The following is a 16,785-nucleotide window of genomic DNA, read 5'->3' as shown; positions in this document are numbered from 1 at the left end:
CAAGGGTGACTAAGCCCTGAGAGTAGAGGTTTCTCTAATACTAGAAGCATGACATTATTTAGTTAAATCTAGTTTATAAAACATGCAATCTGTAGTGAAGTGCCTATTTACAGACATGTGGGATATATTCAGTAATTGATTGGCCAAGCTATTAATTCGTGGTAAAATGGAGATCCAGGCAGTTTACCTGAGTAGGGTCACCTTGGCATACCAGAACCAGAATTGGAGCCCTGCGTCATGATTTTTGTCCAAGACTGTACTAGTTCAGGTAAATTTTTGTTGCCACGTGAGACTGTGAAATACTGGGTTAAAAATGATTATTGTTGGTAATTGTCATTGAGTTGGCTTGAACTCATGGAGACCCTATGTACGACGGAACAAAATATTCCCTGGTCCTTTGCATTTTCATTTTCCTTGGTATGCTTGTGCGTATAGCCACTGAGTATTTTGAGTGCCTTCTAAACTTTGTGATCCATGGAGTTTTCACTGGCTACTTTTTGAGAATAGATTGCCAGGCTTTTCCTCCTAGTCTGTCTTAGTCTGGAAGCTCCTCAGAAGCTTGTCCACCATGACTGTCCTGCTGGCATTTGAAATATCGGTGGCATGGCTTCCAGCATCACAGCAACATGCAAGCCCTCACAGTACAATAGACTGACAGACGTTGGTTCTAAAAAAGATAGAGGTGTGGTTTTCTTTCAAGTAAATGTTTGGACATGTTTTCCAGGGCTAGAATAGTGACTGTCTGGTATCAAGGACCTTGTTACTTCTCAATCACCTAGGTTGTTCTCGTCATTGGAAATTTTGAGGCTGGTGCATGCACTACCTACTGGTTCAGCATTAGCTCCTGTAGAATGAGAACAGGGGAAATGGAGAGAAGGTGCTTTCTTCCTTTTAAAAATATGCTCCAGAATTTGATCATCACCATGATTCACATCTCATTGTCCAAAACTGCATCACAAGGCAAATCAAGGTGCAAAGAAGAGTGGGATACTTAGGTCAACTTTAAGAAAGAAGAAGAAGAAGGAAGAAAGATTAAATGTATATGGGGACAAACTGTTTTTCCTGCCAAAAGAAACGTTTCATTATTTTAGGCAGTTACTTTACTATATTTCTTTTCTGATATTTGCTCATTTAATAATTGTTTCTGTTGAGGATCAAGGCTAGATTATATTAAGAAGCCATGAACTTTATTATTAATTCTCTTCATTAACAAGCTGGTCATCAAGCAGATAAGGGAAAAAAGCATTGTTTTTTCTAAGAAAGATATAGTTGCACATCCTAGTGAAGGACACATGAATGAAATTAGGGTACACACAAGGAAAACTATAGAGAAAATAGTAACTATAAAGCAAGTGATGAGTTAGAGATAACAATCATAAAATGATTTCTAGAAAATATGTGTGTTCACTGTTAAATGTATGATGTTTTGAATACATTTCTAAGTATTATTTAATAGGTATTTTTTTCTCTTTTGTCTTCCATTTTCCTGTTTCTGAGTAATAATATATTTGTTCACTCATTTATTCTAGAAATATTTATAAATCACCTTCTGCATGCAAGAAATTGTTATAAGGTCTGGGAATAGAGTTGGAAAAAACACAGATAAAACCCCTCACCTTTATTAAACTTAAAATCAATAAAAAAAGTAAAATATGCTCTATGTTAAAAAAAATTAGAAGGTGGTAACTACAAGGAAGTAAATCAGGGAAAAGGAATAGAATATAAAAAAAAAAAAAAAAAATTGCCATCAAGTTGATTCCCACTCTTATTGACTTTACAGAACAGACAACTGCCCCATATGGTTTTCAAAGAAAGCCTGGTGTATTCAAACTGCCTACCTTTCTGTTAGCAACCGATCTCTTAACTATTGAGCCAACAGGACGTGAGTGTCAAAGGTGGGGGAAGCTATAATTTTAAGATAAATACTCAGGGAAACCCTTGCTGAGGTTACATTTGAGAGAAGATCTGAAGCACCTGAGAGATATAGGCATGTGAATATCAGCTTACTAGGTGGTGGCGCAGTGGTTAAGAGCTACGGCTGCTAACCAAAAGGTCATCAGTTTGAATCCACCAGCCACTCCTTGGAAACTCTATGGGGCAGTTCTATTCTGTCCTTTAGGGTCGTTATGAGTCGGAATCAACTCAATGACACCAAACAACAACAGGTGCCATCGAGTTGATCTCCACTAATGGCGACCCCATGTGTGTCAGAGTAGAACTGTGCATCATAAGATTTTCAATGTCTGATTTTTCAGAAGTAGATCACCAGGGCCTTCTTCTGTGGAGCCTCACTTGAACCTCCAACTTTTCAGTTAGCAGCTCAGTGTGTTAACCATTTGCAACACCCAGGGACTCCTACTTTCTACATAATCAAAAACAAACCCATTGCCTTCAAGTCGTAGAGACCCTATAGGACGGAGTAGAATTGCCCCATAGGGTTTTCAAGGAACTACTGGCGAATTTGAACTGCCGACCTTTTGGTTAGTACCCAAGCTCTTAGCCATTGTGCCACCAAGGAGTCCCCCAAAATAAACGCACAACAAAACTCAGTTCATCTATTTTCAAGCCTTAAGTATACTCTTAGCTCCAAATTCAATGAATGTTTAGTTTCTTACCTTTTTCTGCTGTTACGGATTGAATTGTGTCCAGCAAAAATGTGTATCATCTTGGCTATGCCATGATTCACAGTATTGTGTGATTGTCCACCATTTTGTCATCTGATGTGATTTTCCTATGCATTGTAAATTCTACCTCTATGATATGAATGAGGCAGTATTATAGGCAGTTATGTCAAAGAGGTAGGGCCCAATCTATAAAATAAGATTATATCTTGAGTCAATCTCTTTGGAGATATAAAAGAGAGAAGCTAGCAGAGAGATGGGGGACCTCATATCACCAAAAAGGAAGCACTGGAACCATAGTGTGTCCTTTGGACCTGAGGTCTCTACACTGAGAAGCTCCTCGACTAGAGGTTTATGGCAAGGACCTTTCCCCAGAGCCAACACAGAGAGAAAGCCTTCCCTTGGAGCTGGCTCCCTGAATTCAGACTTCTAGACTCCTAGACTGTGAGAGGATAAACTTTTCTTTGTTAAAGCTGTCCGTTTGTGCTGTTTCTGTTATAGCGCGCTAGATAACAAAGATAGGTAACTGCCAATGGAATATTCCACTAAAATACTGCTTTATCACCTTGAGCCCACTGATTCTAAGTTGAACAATTTATATTTCTCCTCCAAATCATTTGCCATCCCACATTTGACCATCTCTCATAGTATCACCACTATTCTTTCAGTATTCATTGTTAAAACACCTTGGCAACATGTCTGCTTCACCACCTTCCCTCTCCACCCTCCAGCACGGTCATATATTCCAGCTGTGAGGTCTATATCCTCTTCACTCCCTAAAGAATCTGGAAAATATTTATGGATAAATAGTAAATTGCATATTTAGAATTTACGTTTAGTTTTTATTTCTATCATACAGCCTAATAATGGCCTCATTTCTAAGGAGAAGCCAAAATGACTTTCAGCTGCAATTTTGAGGTTCTTTTCTGATCCAACTTCCAGGCCAAGCTCATTAGGTGTTGGGATCAATCCAAATTCTTGGATCAGTTCAGCCTCTCATTATAAATAAAAGCATGGCATTTGGGGGTGTCTGTGGTATAGGGGGATTGGTGGCTCCTGAGCACGTATTCCTGAGCAATTTCTTAAATGACACAGACTGATTTCCAGATTCAGAAAATGGATATTGGCAAGTCAACAAATGGAGCACTTCAAGTTCAATATCTGACCGTAATTCGTAATAGTTTTAATATTTTCAGTGTAACAATGCAGGGGCAAGCAGCTTTTAGCTGCTCCTTACAGGTTTTGCAATGTAGTGATAATGACAACAGAAGCAGTTCTTAGATTCCAGTCCTTTCTTTAGCAGAAAAAACTTCAATAACTCTTTCTTCTTCTACTGCTACAACTATATCTCTCCTCTTACTGTGGTAAAAATATTCTGATCTCTTCTGAATATAAATGCTAGGATTTCCAAAGGGAAATATTTGCTTTGGAATACTTGGTTTGCTGCTTTTCTTATTCAACTCTTTGTCATTTTTATCATTTTTAATTCTTTGTCTATTTGTTAATGGCCTTTGTGACTTTGCAATTTATGTCATCTGCTTTCAAATATTACTAAAATTTTCTTTCTTATAAGCACTTTAACGCTCTCCATAGAGGAAAATGTGATGAATGAATTTGATTTAACTCCCCACCCCACCCTCCTGCCATTGAAAATTAAGTGAATATGGTAACTTAGAGCTAAAACAAAGCAAAAAGTATCATAGGTAACTTGACCTTTCTACTGATTTAATTTTAGCTGAATAAAAACAAGAATGAAAAGTTTTTAGTTTCTTTCTAATTTAGGAAAGGAAACAGGTCAGACAATTAAAAATAAAGATGGATTTGAGAAAACTGAGGAAGTAAGAGACAAATCTATTTCCATTCTTATTGTTTTCTGAAACAATATGTTCCTTCCTACTTTGGACTTGGATCAGTCACAGAAGACCATTCAAATGTTCTTTCTTACTGAATAGTTAAAGACAGGAGCATGGTCTATTTGAAGCTTTTTGTGAATATGTGCTCACTCCTTGCCTACAGTCAACTCTTGAATGAGAAACAACTGCTGAAAAAATGCTGAAACTGGCACGTTGGAACTAGAATAGGCAAGAGCTCTATTGGAACTAGAAGAGGCAAGAGCTCTAAATCCCAGCCTTGTCATGGAAGTTCCGTGTGGTCTTCTTTACAGAATCCGTCTTACCTACATTAGACATGATTCTCTTGTATTTGAAAAGTGCTTATGGGTGTGAATCCCTAATCAAAAAGTCTTCATTTTCTTTTTAATTTTCCTTCCCAGTAGAGCAATCATGTTCGCACAATGTGGAATCTAAATAAAAAAAAAAAAGAAAAAGAAAAATTGTTAACTTACAGAGAATATTTCTTCAAAGTCATGTTAGCATATTGTGAAATCTCTTTAGAATTATTTTCTTTTATTTAATATGACCTCATTCTTCTTTAAAATAGCAATTTGTCTTTTAAAATAACAATGGTGCCGGAAAGATCTTTTCATAGAAGTAAATTCAAAAATAATTCCTGTATCTTGACTAGTTGGCCTTCCTTTTGAACCTTGTGCTGTCCTCAATGGCTCCTATAGGAAATTATAAAAATAACTGAAGTCCTAATGAGAAAACAAGTTTCTAAAGCATTATTCAGAGATTGTCATCCCTTGAGTTGTTTTTATATGTGACATAGTTCTATTGTCTTATGTCATTGTACATGGTCTCAAACTGTCTGTTCTAATTTCTAAGAAATGCTGAGCAAAAGGAGTGTTTCAAATTCAGGAAGAAGTTTTTTCCTCTTTCAACGAGATAGAATCATAGCTGGAGCCATGGTGGATTAGGTAAACTCTACTTGTTTACTTCTGAATTTCTATAGATGCTACTGAGGATCCTTTGTTAAAATGATACCAAGGTCAAATTTGGGAAAGGGCTAATCACAAGAAATCCTCTTAATATTACAAAACAGACTAGAAAGTGTTTTATTTTCTTGTTGGTTTAATATTAAACCTAGTGTTTTTGATGTTATATTTGCAAAAGAAATATTAAAAAAAAATGGGGAAACAAGTTTTGTATCACTATTTTTTACATATATACTCAGTTTAGTCTCTGAATAAAGAAAAAACTGCATAGTAACGTGGAAAATGCAGATAACTTTTTAGTTTTTGATATAGCAAAGAGCATTGTAGATTATCTACAAGAAATATTACTATTTATAAAGTCAATTGTTGCAGTAAAGGTTACTTTGAACAATATCTGCAGATATTAATATCAGACTATAAAAAGCATTGGGGCCGTGCTGGTCCACATCCTGTTTTTCGAAGGAATTTTAATGGGTAAACCATAATTTCACAGGACTTTTAATGGGTAAAAACATACTTTAGTAATTCACTCTGCAAGTATGCAACCTCTAAGGAATTAGTCCGTTGGTATTTCTTATCACTGTGGACCAGCTCTTTATGCAGGAACTAGTCTTAGTTACGTTTACAGCATTGGGAGAAAAGGCAAGGCAATCATCACATTGTACAATTATCTGTTTGCAAAGAGTACAGTGGTGTATTTTTACCTATTTGTATTCCCTGACCTGTGAAATTATTAAATGGTCTCCAACATTCAACGTACTTGAAAGAAAGTCAGTGTAGGTAAACACATTCCCCTACACATACACAGACCTGAACCCACCATGGATGTACATTCTCCAATAGTGGAGGGGTCCAGATTTATTTTAAACAGTATTCAAAGACTAGAGCAGTTTAGTATCCGACGTTAAAACTTGGTCATTCATTTTAACATTCACTTCACAACAGTTACTCTGTAACATTTCTGGCCACAAGAGTCAAAGAAAGAAAAATAAAGCAAAACAGCAAAAAAAGGTCACTGCTTTGTAGACCGTGAAATTATAGCTCTAATCTGAATCTAAGAACCAAAGGAAAAAATGTGAATTCACTAGAAATTTAGCTTTCCTTCTTTTGGATGAAATTGGAAGTTCTTCCTAGGCTATCTGAAACCAACCAGCCAGACTTTTAATTGTCCCCACTCACAGTGAGCCTCTCCTGTCACCCGAACGCTAGGGGAACTTCTAAGCTTTGTGCCTGTCTTTACTCTGTCTGTACTCTTCTACTTTTTCTCTGCTTAGAGAAGGTTCGACCAAGGCCCAGCTTGAGCATCACTTCTCTGCAGCCTTTTCCTTTCTGGCCCCTTAGGTAGCGTGTCTCTTCTTTGCTTTCCATCACACTGTGGCCCACATTTCATTTAGCTTCTGCAACAGAGCATTATATTGATTTCTTTACAGGTATGTTTTTCCCACTAAATAAAACTGCGGACTTTTCAAGAGCGGTGACTGTAAGTTATTTTTTCTTTACACCTCCAGACAAAAACTAACAAAATGCCTAGAGCATAAAGAGTCAGTCATGTACAACAACTGTCACTATTCGCCTGGGGCAACAGAAGAAGAAGAGACAGGAAGAGGAGAAGGAAATAGAATGTTTGGATGATTGCCTCCATGAACAACTGCCTCCTTTGCCATGAGACTGGAAGAACTGGATGGTCCCCATTTTGATCAAGGATTCTGTAGAAGAATTCTGATCAAAAGGGAGAAAATGAAGAACAGAATTTCAAATTTTCATGGAATCCAGAATTTCTGGAGCCATTGTGACTGGATGAACCCCGGAAAATATTGCTATAAAATAACCTTTAAACTTTAAACCAAGAATATTCCCTGAAGTCTTCTTAAAACCAAACAATAGTTTAGCTTAACTAGTAAAGAAAGTTGGCCTTAATCATTGCACTCTTTTAAGAACTATCTATATGGATTCAAACTGACAACTAGAAAGGTTAGATAGGACATTTAGGGGGCAGTGAGTTTATGTTAATGAGAGAGGGACAATTTGAAAAAGGAGTATGAGAATGGTTGCACAATGTGAAGAATGTAATCAATGTCACTGAATTGTACATGTAGAAATTGTTGAATTGCTGTGTGTTTTAGTATACATATTCTCAACAATAGGAAGCCCTGGTGACGTAGTGGTTAAGTGCTACGGCTGCTAACCAAAGGGTCGGCAGTTTGAATCTGCCAGGTGCTCCTTGGAAACTCTATGGGGCAATTCTACTCTGTCCTATAGGGTCACTATGAGTAGGAATTGACTCGACGGCACTGGGTTGGGTTGGGTATTCTCAACAATAAAAAATAAAAAAAAAATTATAAAGAAAAAAGTCATAAATGTTTGTGGATTGAATATATGAGTGAGTGAAATATGAGTGTAACCAAATGCATGACCTCTACCTGGGGGTATGTTTACATTTTCTATTCTGTACTCTACCAATAATATCTGCAAAACATCCTCAATAATGATGTTAATGACCAAGTTTTATTATTAATTGTAGGCCACAATTGATTGAACTGATTATAAAGCTCAAAATAATCTGTAAACTAAAGACACTGTCACACCCATGAATGAATGACTTCAATAGTAGCTTGGTGTCTGCCATAAGCAGTGGCTACTTGGATAGGTGCTGTGCATGCCAACCTTGTTCAGACAAGGGTGAATGTGGAGATCACTTTCTTTGTTGGTTGTAATGATGGTAAAACCTTTTTATACTGATGAATTGTTCATAAAATTATGATTCTTGAAATTTGTTTAAGATACTGTCTTTCAGCCTCCATTGGTACCATTGACTTGGTGACTCATCAACTTCTATTAAGTCCAGAAATGGAAATCAAATTAGATAAAACTAATTCTAGGCCCTCAGGTAGAGCAGAGCTAACATTCTATGCCACTGTGTTGTTCACTTCACTTGGCAAGGAGTATCTACTGAGTACCTTTGTGATGGTGAAACTTTTTCCTCTATCAGTTTAAGAGAATGATTTGTTTCACCCCTTGGCTTTCCCACAGGGTTTGTCTCATTCTTGGACTCCATGGTTCCAGTGGCTTTTGAGTTGATGTTCTCTTCCTCAATAAATAATTGTCCCCTGAAATATCTTCTTATTGATACTTTGTTCACCAAAGTTATAATTATTCAGTTAGACTCAGAATGAAGTTGGAAGCCATTCTCCCAAATTCTAATATTAAAAAGTTGAAGTTCATCTATTTGGCTGCTGATGCTAAAGCTCCGTTATTTTACTTGTTCTGTCCATTTTTATAGTCTCTTATGGAGCAATACATAATGTTGTTTTCAATTTTTTTCTGCATTTCAAAATAACAGTTCCCCTAAGTGGGCTTGAATTCCTGACTCTTCCATCTCATGTGGACGTAGGGGACTCATGTGTTGAATTTATTTGTGTATCTCCAGCTATCTTACACATACCCATTGCTCAGTAAAAGATTTTAAAGTGGATAACTCGTTGCTGTCGAGTAGATTCCAACTCATAGAGACCCTATAGGACAGAGTAGAATTGCCCATAGAGTTTCTAAGGAGCAGTTGGTAGAGTCTAACTGCTGCCTTTTTGGTTAGCAGCCAAGCTCTTTTTACCCAATATCATGAATCTGAAGTTACCCATACTCTTTAGTTCTTTGGGGCCATTTTTAGCCCTGATATTGCCCTGATCCCCAAGATCTCTGTTAACCTCCCATTCATTTCCACTCTGCATTGCAGAGTATCAGTGTTCTTGGCCAGGTGCGTAAAGAAGGAGCAAAACTCTGAGAGTGGCAACTGCTTTGTGGAAAGGATAAATAAGTACAATTTTAATTCCCTTCATCTCAGTAGATTGGCATTTCCCACTTATGTTATAGAATTTGACATTACCTTGTAAAGATTTCTTCTATCAGATTGTGTGTGTGTGTGTGCATGCGTGCGTGTGTGAGAAAGAGGAAAACAATGTGTATGGGTGTGTTCTGCATACCAGAAGTATATGGAGGGGAGTTTACACATCTCTTTCATTTTGTATTTAATGCTGGTTTGTAATGACAAGGATTACCTGCATATTTGTATTGATGAATGTAGCCAAAAGTTTTTAAGCCTTGGGGATATTTAATACAAATATGTGACATAAATAAATAAATAACATAGCATGTTGTCTTAAAGTTTTAACAAAGAACCATACCCATCTCCTTTTAGAGAAACGTTCTACCCTGGGACACTGTCTCCCTCTGAACTCGCACATCACTTATCCATGTGTCATCAAGAGAACAAAGCTGTCACTGCCAGAGACAGAGCTTGTCCAGGAGCCACCAGTGAGCAGCTGTAGACATCTCAGACCCCGTGTATTAGGAGGTGTGAGTTTCCCTCCTGGCTCTCCTCCCCAGCTGGCTGAAGCTGCTCACCCACAGTCTGGGGTATCAGCTCTGTCATCCTTAAATGTGGGGCTGGAATTAAATGTAAGGCAACTTTTGAATCATTACACCTGTGATGTTTTAAAATCTCTTCACTTTTTTTTTCCCAGTCAGCACAGTATTCATTTAGCATGAGCCAATAAACAAACGTTAATGTTGTTTGATAGAAATTAGAATTGTGTTTCCTTTTTTGTCTTAGTCATCAGGGGTATAATCAAATAATCAATCCATTCTGCTTTGCGAATTCTAGAACTAGTATTGGAAAAGTTTATAATCTATTTCAGAAATGGAAAAAAAAATGCTTCAGTTGAATTACATACGTCAAGTTATGGTTACATAAGACGAGTCATTATTCTCATAATCCTTCCTGTGGTTTCCACCTCTATTTGGTCAAGCAACTCTCCACCCTCCTCCGCTTTTTTAAGTCAAACGTTCCTTTAAGGCTCAGAAAAAAAACAGAGAACAAGTCTTCTCCTGTTTCACCATTCCAAGTGGATCCCTTTATTCTCTGAATCCATGCATGGTTACTCTGTTTTTATTTTTTCTTTAACACTTTGGATACTAACAGGTATTGTTATGTAAATGAAGGGGGGTTCATAAGGTTGAATTTTACTCTTGTGTTGTTGAAGGGGATTCACTCTGTTTCTTCCCTGAAATCCTGTACCTTAAATATTAAGCATCATAATCTCGAGTATCCTGAGATTCCATTATGTCTATGGTGGCAATGACAACGGTGGAACGAAGTCACACTTTCAGGGAAGAGAGGGCAGCAGCTTGCCACATCTGCTGTGAGAGCCATGGGTGTACCCTGAGATAAGCTCTGCAGGTAAATAGAAGCATCTGTTGTGGTAGGGCCAGCAATAGGTACAAAACCCAAGACCAATGTGGTTGCACAAAGATGAAAAGAAAATAACCCAAAATGTTGAAACTAATTATCTTTGAATTGCAGGTGTATGCATGACTTTCAAAGTGTTTATATGGTTCTTTATTTTTATTGGCACAGTGCTTAAGAGCTTGGCTACTAACTAAAAGGTCGGCAGTTCGAATCAACCAGCCACTCCTTGGAAACCCTATGGGGCAGCTCTACTCTTTCCTGTAGGGTCACTATGAGCCGGAAGCAACTGGGCAACAAAAACAGTTTCAAACCAAAAAAAGCCAGTTGTCATAGAGTCAATTCCGACTTATGGATATGCCATGTGTTACAAAGTAGAACTGTGCTCCACAGGGTTTTCAGAGCTGTGACCTTTTGGAAGCAGATTGCCAGGTCTTTCTTCTAAGTTGCCTCTGGGTGGGTTTGAGCCATGAGCCTTTTGGTTAGTAGTCAAGTGCTTAAATATTTGCCCCACCCAGGGTCTCCTCATTCTACAATAAGCACACATTATTTGAATAATCAGGAAAAATTTAATAAAATTGGAGATAGGGAGTTAAAAAATTACAGTAGCTAATAGATTTCATGAAAAAAGAGATTATAATTATGTTCTTTTTGCTTCAGTTCAGGAAATAGATGTTTTCATTGAATAGTGGTGTATGTATGCGAGTCTGCATGCACTCATGCGTGTGTGTGTGTGTGTGTGTGTGTATGTGCGGTAGGGTAGGGGAAGGAAGTGTTGGGTCTGGTGATTGCTAAGGTTTCAGTGCTTATTTTGTGCTTGTAAGGGCTCAGTTGCCTGTACTCCTTTATTTATTTATTTTCTCCCTTAAGATGGTGTCTTGGGGCCAAAAATGGTTAAAAGTCTCAAGTTGTTTCACCTAGATTGTAAATCCTTAAAGTTAAAATAGGTTTAAGTCCCAATAGTTTTCAACTCTAATTACCTAGATATTAAAGAAGTAAATTTATTAATTTATTTTACAAATAGTCACTGAACACCACTGTCTCAGGGTCCAGTCAAGAGAGAGAAACCACACATTAAGTTATAAGGAATTGTCAACTGTAATAGGGAATTGGAATAATAAAGAATAGGCTAGTAATAAATAAAAAGAACTCTGAAAAGCATAGGGTTAGCAGATGCACGAACGAGTCCTGCCTCCAGGGTTTCTGGTGAGAATCACTAATTCCAAGGGAGAGACTTAATCAAAAGGTAAGTAATAATCAAATAATCAAAGTAATTTGATTATGCAATTAATTAATTTTATAGTCATAAAACTTGTAAGCTGGTAGTTGGGCTCAAATTAATTTATTTAAATTCATTTTATTCAATAGGAGTGCTTAAGTGCTCTGCTGTGATTGGTCGTTTTCATGGTGGTTATTTTTTGCTATCCATGATGCACACACAAAAAACCTAAGTCAATGTAGAACATGACATAGCCCTCTGATAGGTACACATTGATGTAGAAAGAGAATCAAGGAGTAGGCAATTGGTTAAATTTAGGAGAGTTAAAAACAATGTTATTTGAACTTGGCTTTAAAAAAAATTGAATAGACATACCATGAACAAGAAGAGAACAGAGAATGAAGGCATATTAACCACATAAAGGAAGAAAATAGAAATATAATAGTGAACTATATTGGAAGAGAAAGGAAGGGACAAACAGAAGGAGAAGATGGGGAAAGAGTGATGTCTGGAATATAAAGAAACAGGAAAGAGAATTGCGAAGGGAAGGAGAGAGGAATGAAGGGAGAACTCAGGGTATTGATCAAAGTCGTTTTCTCAGATGACGTTGTCGTTACCTGCTGTGGAATAGGTTCTGACTCATCGTGATCCCACGTGCAACAGAACAAAACACTGTCTAGTGCAGCGCCATCCTCACAATCATTGTTATGCTTGAGCCTATTGTTGTAGCCACTGTGTCAACCGATCTCATTGAGGGTCCTCTGTTTTTTGCTGACTCTCTACTTTACCAAGCATGACGTCCTTCCCCAGGGACTGATCCCTCTTGATAACATGTCCAAAGGTTGTGAGATGAAGTCTCCTCATTCTTGTTTCTAAGGGGCATTCTGGCTGTAGTTCTTCCAAGACAGACTTATTCATTCTTCTGGTAGTCCATGGTATATTCAGCTTTCTTTGCCAGCACTATAATTCAAAGGTGTCAATTCTTCAGTCTTCCTTATTCATTGTCCAGCTTTTGCATACATATGAGGTGACTGAAAATACCATGGCTTAGGTCAAGCACACCTTAGTCCTCAAAGTGATATCTTTGCTTTGCAACACTTTAAAGAGGTCCTTTGCAGCAGATTTGCCCAATGCAATGCCTCATTTGATTTCTTGACTGCTGCTTCCATTGGCATTGATTGTAGAGCCAAGTAAAATGAAATCCTTGACAACTTCAATATTTTCTCCATTTATCATGATGTTGCTCATTGGTCTAGTTGTGAAGATTTTAGTTTTCTTGATGTTGAGATGTAATCCACACTGAAGCCTGTTGTCTTTGATCTTCATTAGTAAGTGCTTCAAGTCCTCTTTACTTTCATCAAGTAAGGTTGTGTCATCTGCATATTGCAGGTTTTAATGAGTCTTCATCCAAACCTGATGCCACATTCTTCTTCATATAGTCCAGTTCTTGGATTATTTGTTCAAGATGCAGATTGAATAAGTATGGTGAAATTGTACAACCCTGATGCACGCCTTTCCTGATTTTAAACCACGAAGTGTCTCCTTATTAAGTTCAAATGACTTCCTCTTGGTCTATGTACAGGTTACTCATGAGCACAGTTAAGTGTTCTGGAATTCCCATTCTTCTCAATGTCATCCATAATTTGTTATGATCCACAAAGTCGAAAACCTTTGCACAGTAAATGAAACACAGGTAAACATCCTTCTGGTATTCTCTCCTTTCAGCCAAGATTCATCTGACATCAGCAATGATATAGCTTAGATAATAAAAAAATTTTTTTTTCAGATGATAGATAACCATTAATTCAGGTGCTATAAACACCTCTTATCACTGACTCCTGAAGAGAAAATTAGCTAATGGCATACTTTCCTAAACCCTATAACTTTCATTGTCTTAATTTAACAGTTTCTCCTTGAAGGGAGGCACCCATTCCAGTTTTGTTGAGGGAAAATTTTTATTATCTTTAAGAATATTGGCCATGGTAATGATAAAAACATATACAGGACTCCTGTGGTTCACACATTTGCTTCATCCCTACGCTATATGTGATGGGCTAGGCCAAGATATTTTTGGTGCTTACCAAGCTCCCAGAAATCCTAGTGGTGTAGTGGTTAAGAGTTTGGCTGCTAACCAAAAGGTTGGCAGTTTGAATCCACCAGGTGCTCCTTGGAAATCCTATGGGACAGTTCTACTCTGTCCTTTAGTGTCGCTATGAGTCAGAATTGACTCAAGGGTAATGGGTTAGAGCTAATAAAGGAAATTGACTACGTGACTGACATAGAAAATTCAGAGTTTATCCCTAGTAGATCACCAGGATTTTTTTCCAAAGCACCTCTGGGTGTACTTGAACTGCCAACATTTCAGTTGACAACTGAATGCTTTAAACTATGTCCACCACTCAGGAACAACAGAAGTTTCTTCACCCACCCACCATTGCTGTCGAGTCAATTCTGACTCATAGCGATACAGTCAAGTGATATCTTAGTCATCTTGTGCTGCCACAACCGAAATACCACAACCGAAATACCACAAGTGGATGGCTTTAACGCAGAGAAATTTATTCTCTCACAGTCTAGTGGGTTCCAAGTCCGAATTCAGGGTGTCAGCTCCAGAGGAAGGCTTTCTTCCTCTGTCAGCTCTGGAGGAAGATTCTTTGCCATCAATCTTCCCCTGTTTGAAGAGCTTCTCAGGTGCAGGGACCCTGGGTCCGAAGGATGCGCTCTGCTCCTGGTGCTGCTTTCTTGGTGGTATGAGGTCCCCAACTCTCTGCTTCCTTCTCTTTCCTTTTATCTCTTGAGAGATGAAAGGTGGTGCAGGCCACACCCCAGGCAAACTCCCTTTACCTTGGATCAGGGAGGTGACCTAAGTAAGCATGGTATTACAATCCCACCCTAATCCTCTCAACATAAAATTACAACCACAAAATGGAGGACAACCATACAATATTGGAAATCATGGTCTAACCAAGTTGACACATATCTTTTGTGGTACACAATTCAATCCATGATAACTGACTATTTTTATGTGAAAAAACAATAAAATTCTTCAATGTTTTGGTCACATTACTTGGGGTTTTCTGTTTTTGATTGCCATTAGTATTTGTGAGTATATTAAAGAGAAGCCAGGAGATAATCGACTGCTCCTTAGAGAAAACAGATACTTAGCACCTCCTTGCCAATTACAGGACCCCAGGTGGCACAGTGGTTAAGAGCTAACCAAAACATTGGCAGTTCAAATCCCTCAGCTGCTCCTTGGAAACCCTATGGAGCAGTTCTACTTTGTTCTATAGGTTTATTATGAGTCAGAATCAACCCGAGGGCAGTGGGTTTCTTTTTTTTCTTTTTGCCGGTTACAACTGAAGGCTTTATTCACTATGCAGACAGTATGTCTTTTTTTTTTTTTTTTGGTCACTGTAATTTATTATTAAAGTTAAGAAAATAATTCTTATGGGGAAACGATATTATCTTGAATGATATTCATCCTGGAGCCCAGTGTTGCAATTTCAAGCATTTCGAATTATCACTTTATTGGATCATCACATCTTGCAGATGGGAAAAAAAAAAAAATCTGTTTCTTACAAATGCAAATTTCCTAATCTCTACTCAGTTATGTAGTACATTGCAGAAACAGCCCTTCTCTTGCTAGTTTAATCTTCGTGCGCCTTTTCCCTGAATAAGCTTAATGTTGATTTCGATCCGGTTTGCAACATAGTATCCGTATTAAGTTAGACCAAGCTACACAGATAACACAGATATGCCATTAAATGAAAGTATCCCGCTTATAAATGTTTTAATAAGTTTCCTAACTATCATTAACTTTATGAATTCTTACTCCTTCAAAACTTTCGGACTAATACAACAGGAGACTCTTGAGTATTTCCATATCATCCTTACACAGTAGTACGCTGTTTGTATAACAATGTATTTAAACATTGTGGCAAAGCAGATGCTGTTGAGTTGATTTTGACTCTTGGTGACCCCAGGCATGTCAGAGTAGAATTGTGCTGTGTAAGGTTTTCAGTGGCTGATTTTTCAAAAATAGATCTCCAGGCTTTTCTTCTGAGTCACCGCTGGGTACACTCAAACCTCCATCATTCATAGGGGGAGGCAAGTACCAAGAATTTTATTTATAGATATATACTTATATATATATTTGTGTATTTATACATATATGTTTGTATATATATACCCAGTGCCTTATAGGTATATGGAAACCCTGCTGGCATAGTGGTTAAGGGCTATGGCTACTAACCCAAGGGTTGGCAGTTCGAATCTGCCAGGTGCTCCTTGGAAACTCTATGGGGCAGTTCTACTCTGTCCTACAGGGTTGCTATGAGTTGGAATTGACTAGACGGCACTGGGTTGTCTGGTGGGATATATAGGTATGAGAGACCCAGACCACTGGTATAGGTGTATATATATACCCAGAAAACCCAGTGCCGTAGAGTCGATTCCGGCTCATAGCGACATATACATATATACACACACATATGTATGTGTATATATATGTGGTGATGTGGTGCCCTGGTGATGTAGTGGTTAAAACATGGCTGCTAACTGAAAGGATGGCAGTTCAAATCGAATCCACCAGCCAGTCCTTGGAAACACTATGGGCAGTTCTACTCTGTCCTTTAAGGTTGTTATCAGTTGGAATTGACTCAAAGGCAATGGATTTGTTTGTTTTGTTTTTTTGGCATATAGACGTGTGTGTGTATATGTATATGTATAACCATATACATATATATGTATATATATATGTATATATATGAGTTTAACAATTTGGAAAAGACATTTTCTCAAGTTTTTTTTTTTTTTAAAAGTCCACAACACTCGAGTTTTATTGAAACAATAAAATACGGAAACACTAGATTCT

Source organism: Loxodonta africana, chromosome 20 (genome assembly GCF_030014295.1).
Source record: "Loxodonta africana isolate mLoxAfr1 chromosome 20, mLoxAfr1.hap2, whole genome shotgun sequence".
In the NCBI taxonomy this organism is placed as follows: domain Eukaryota; kingdom Metazoa; phylum Chordata; class Mammalia; order Proboscidea; family Elephantidae; genus Loxodonta; species Loxodonta africana.
The sequence above is the reverse complement of the archived record's forward strand: the minus strand, read 5'-3'. Positions refer to the sequence as shown.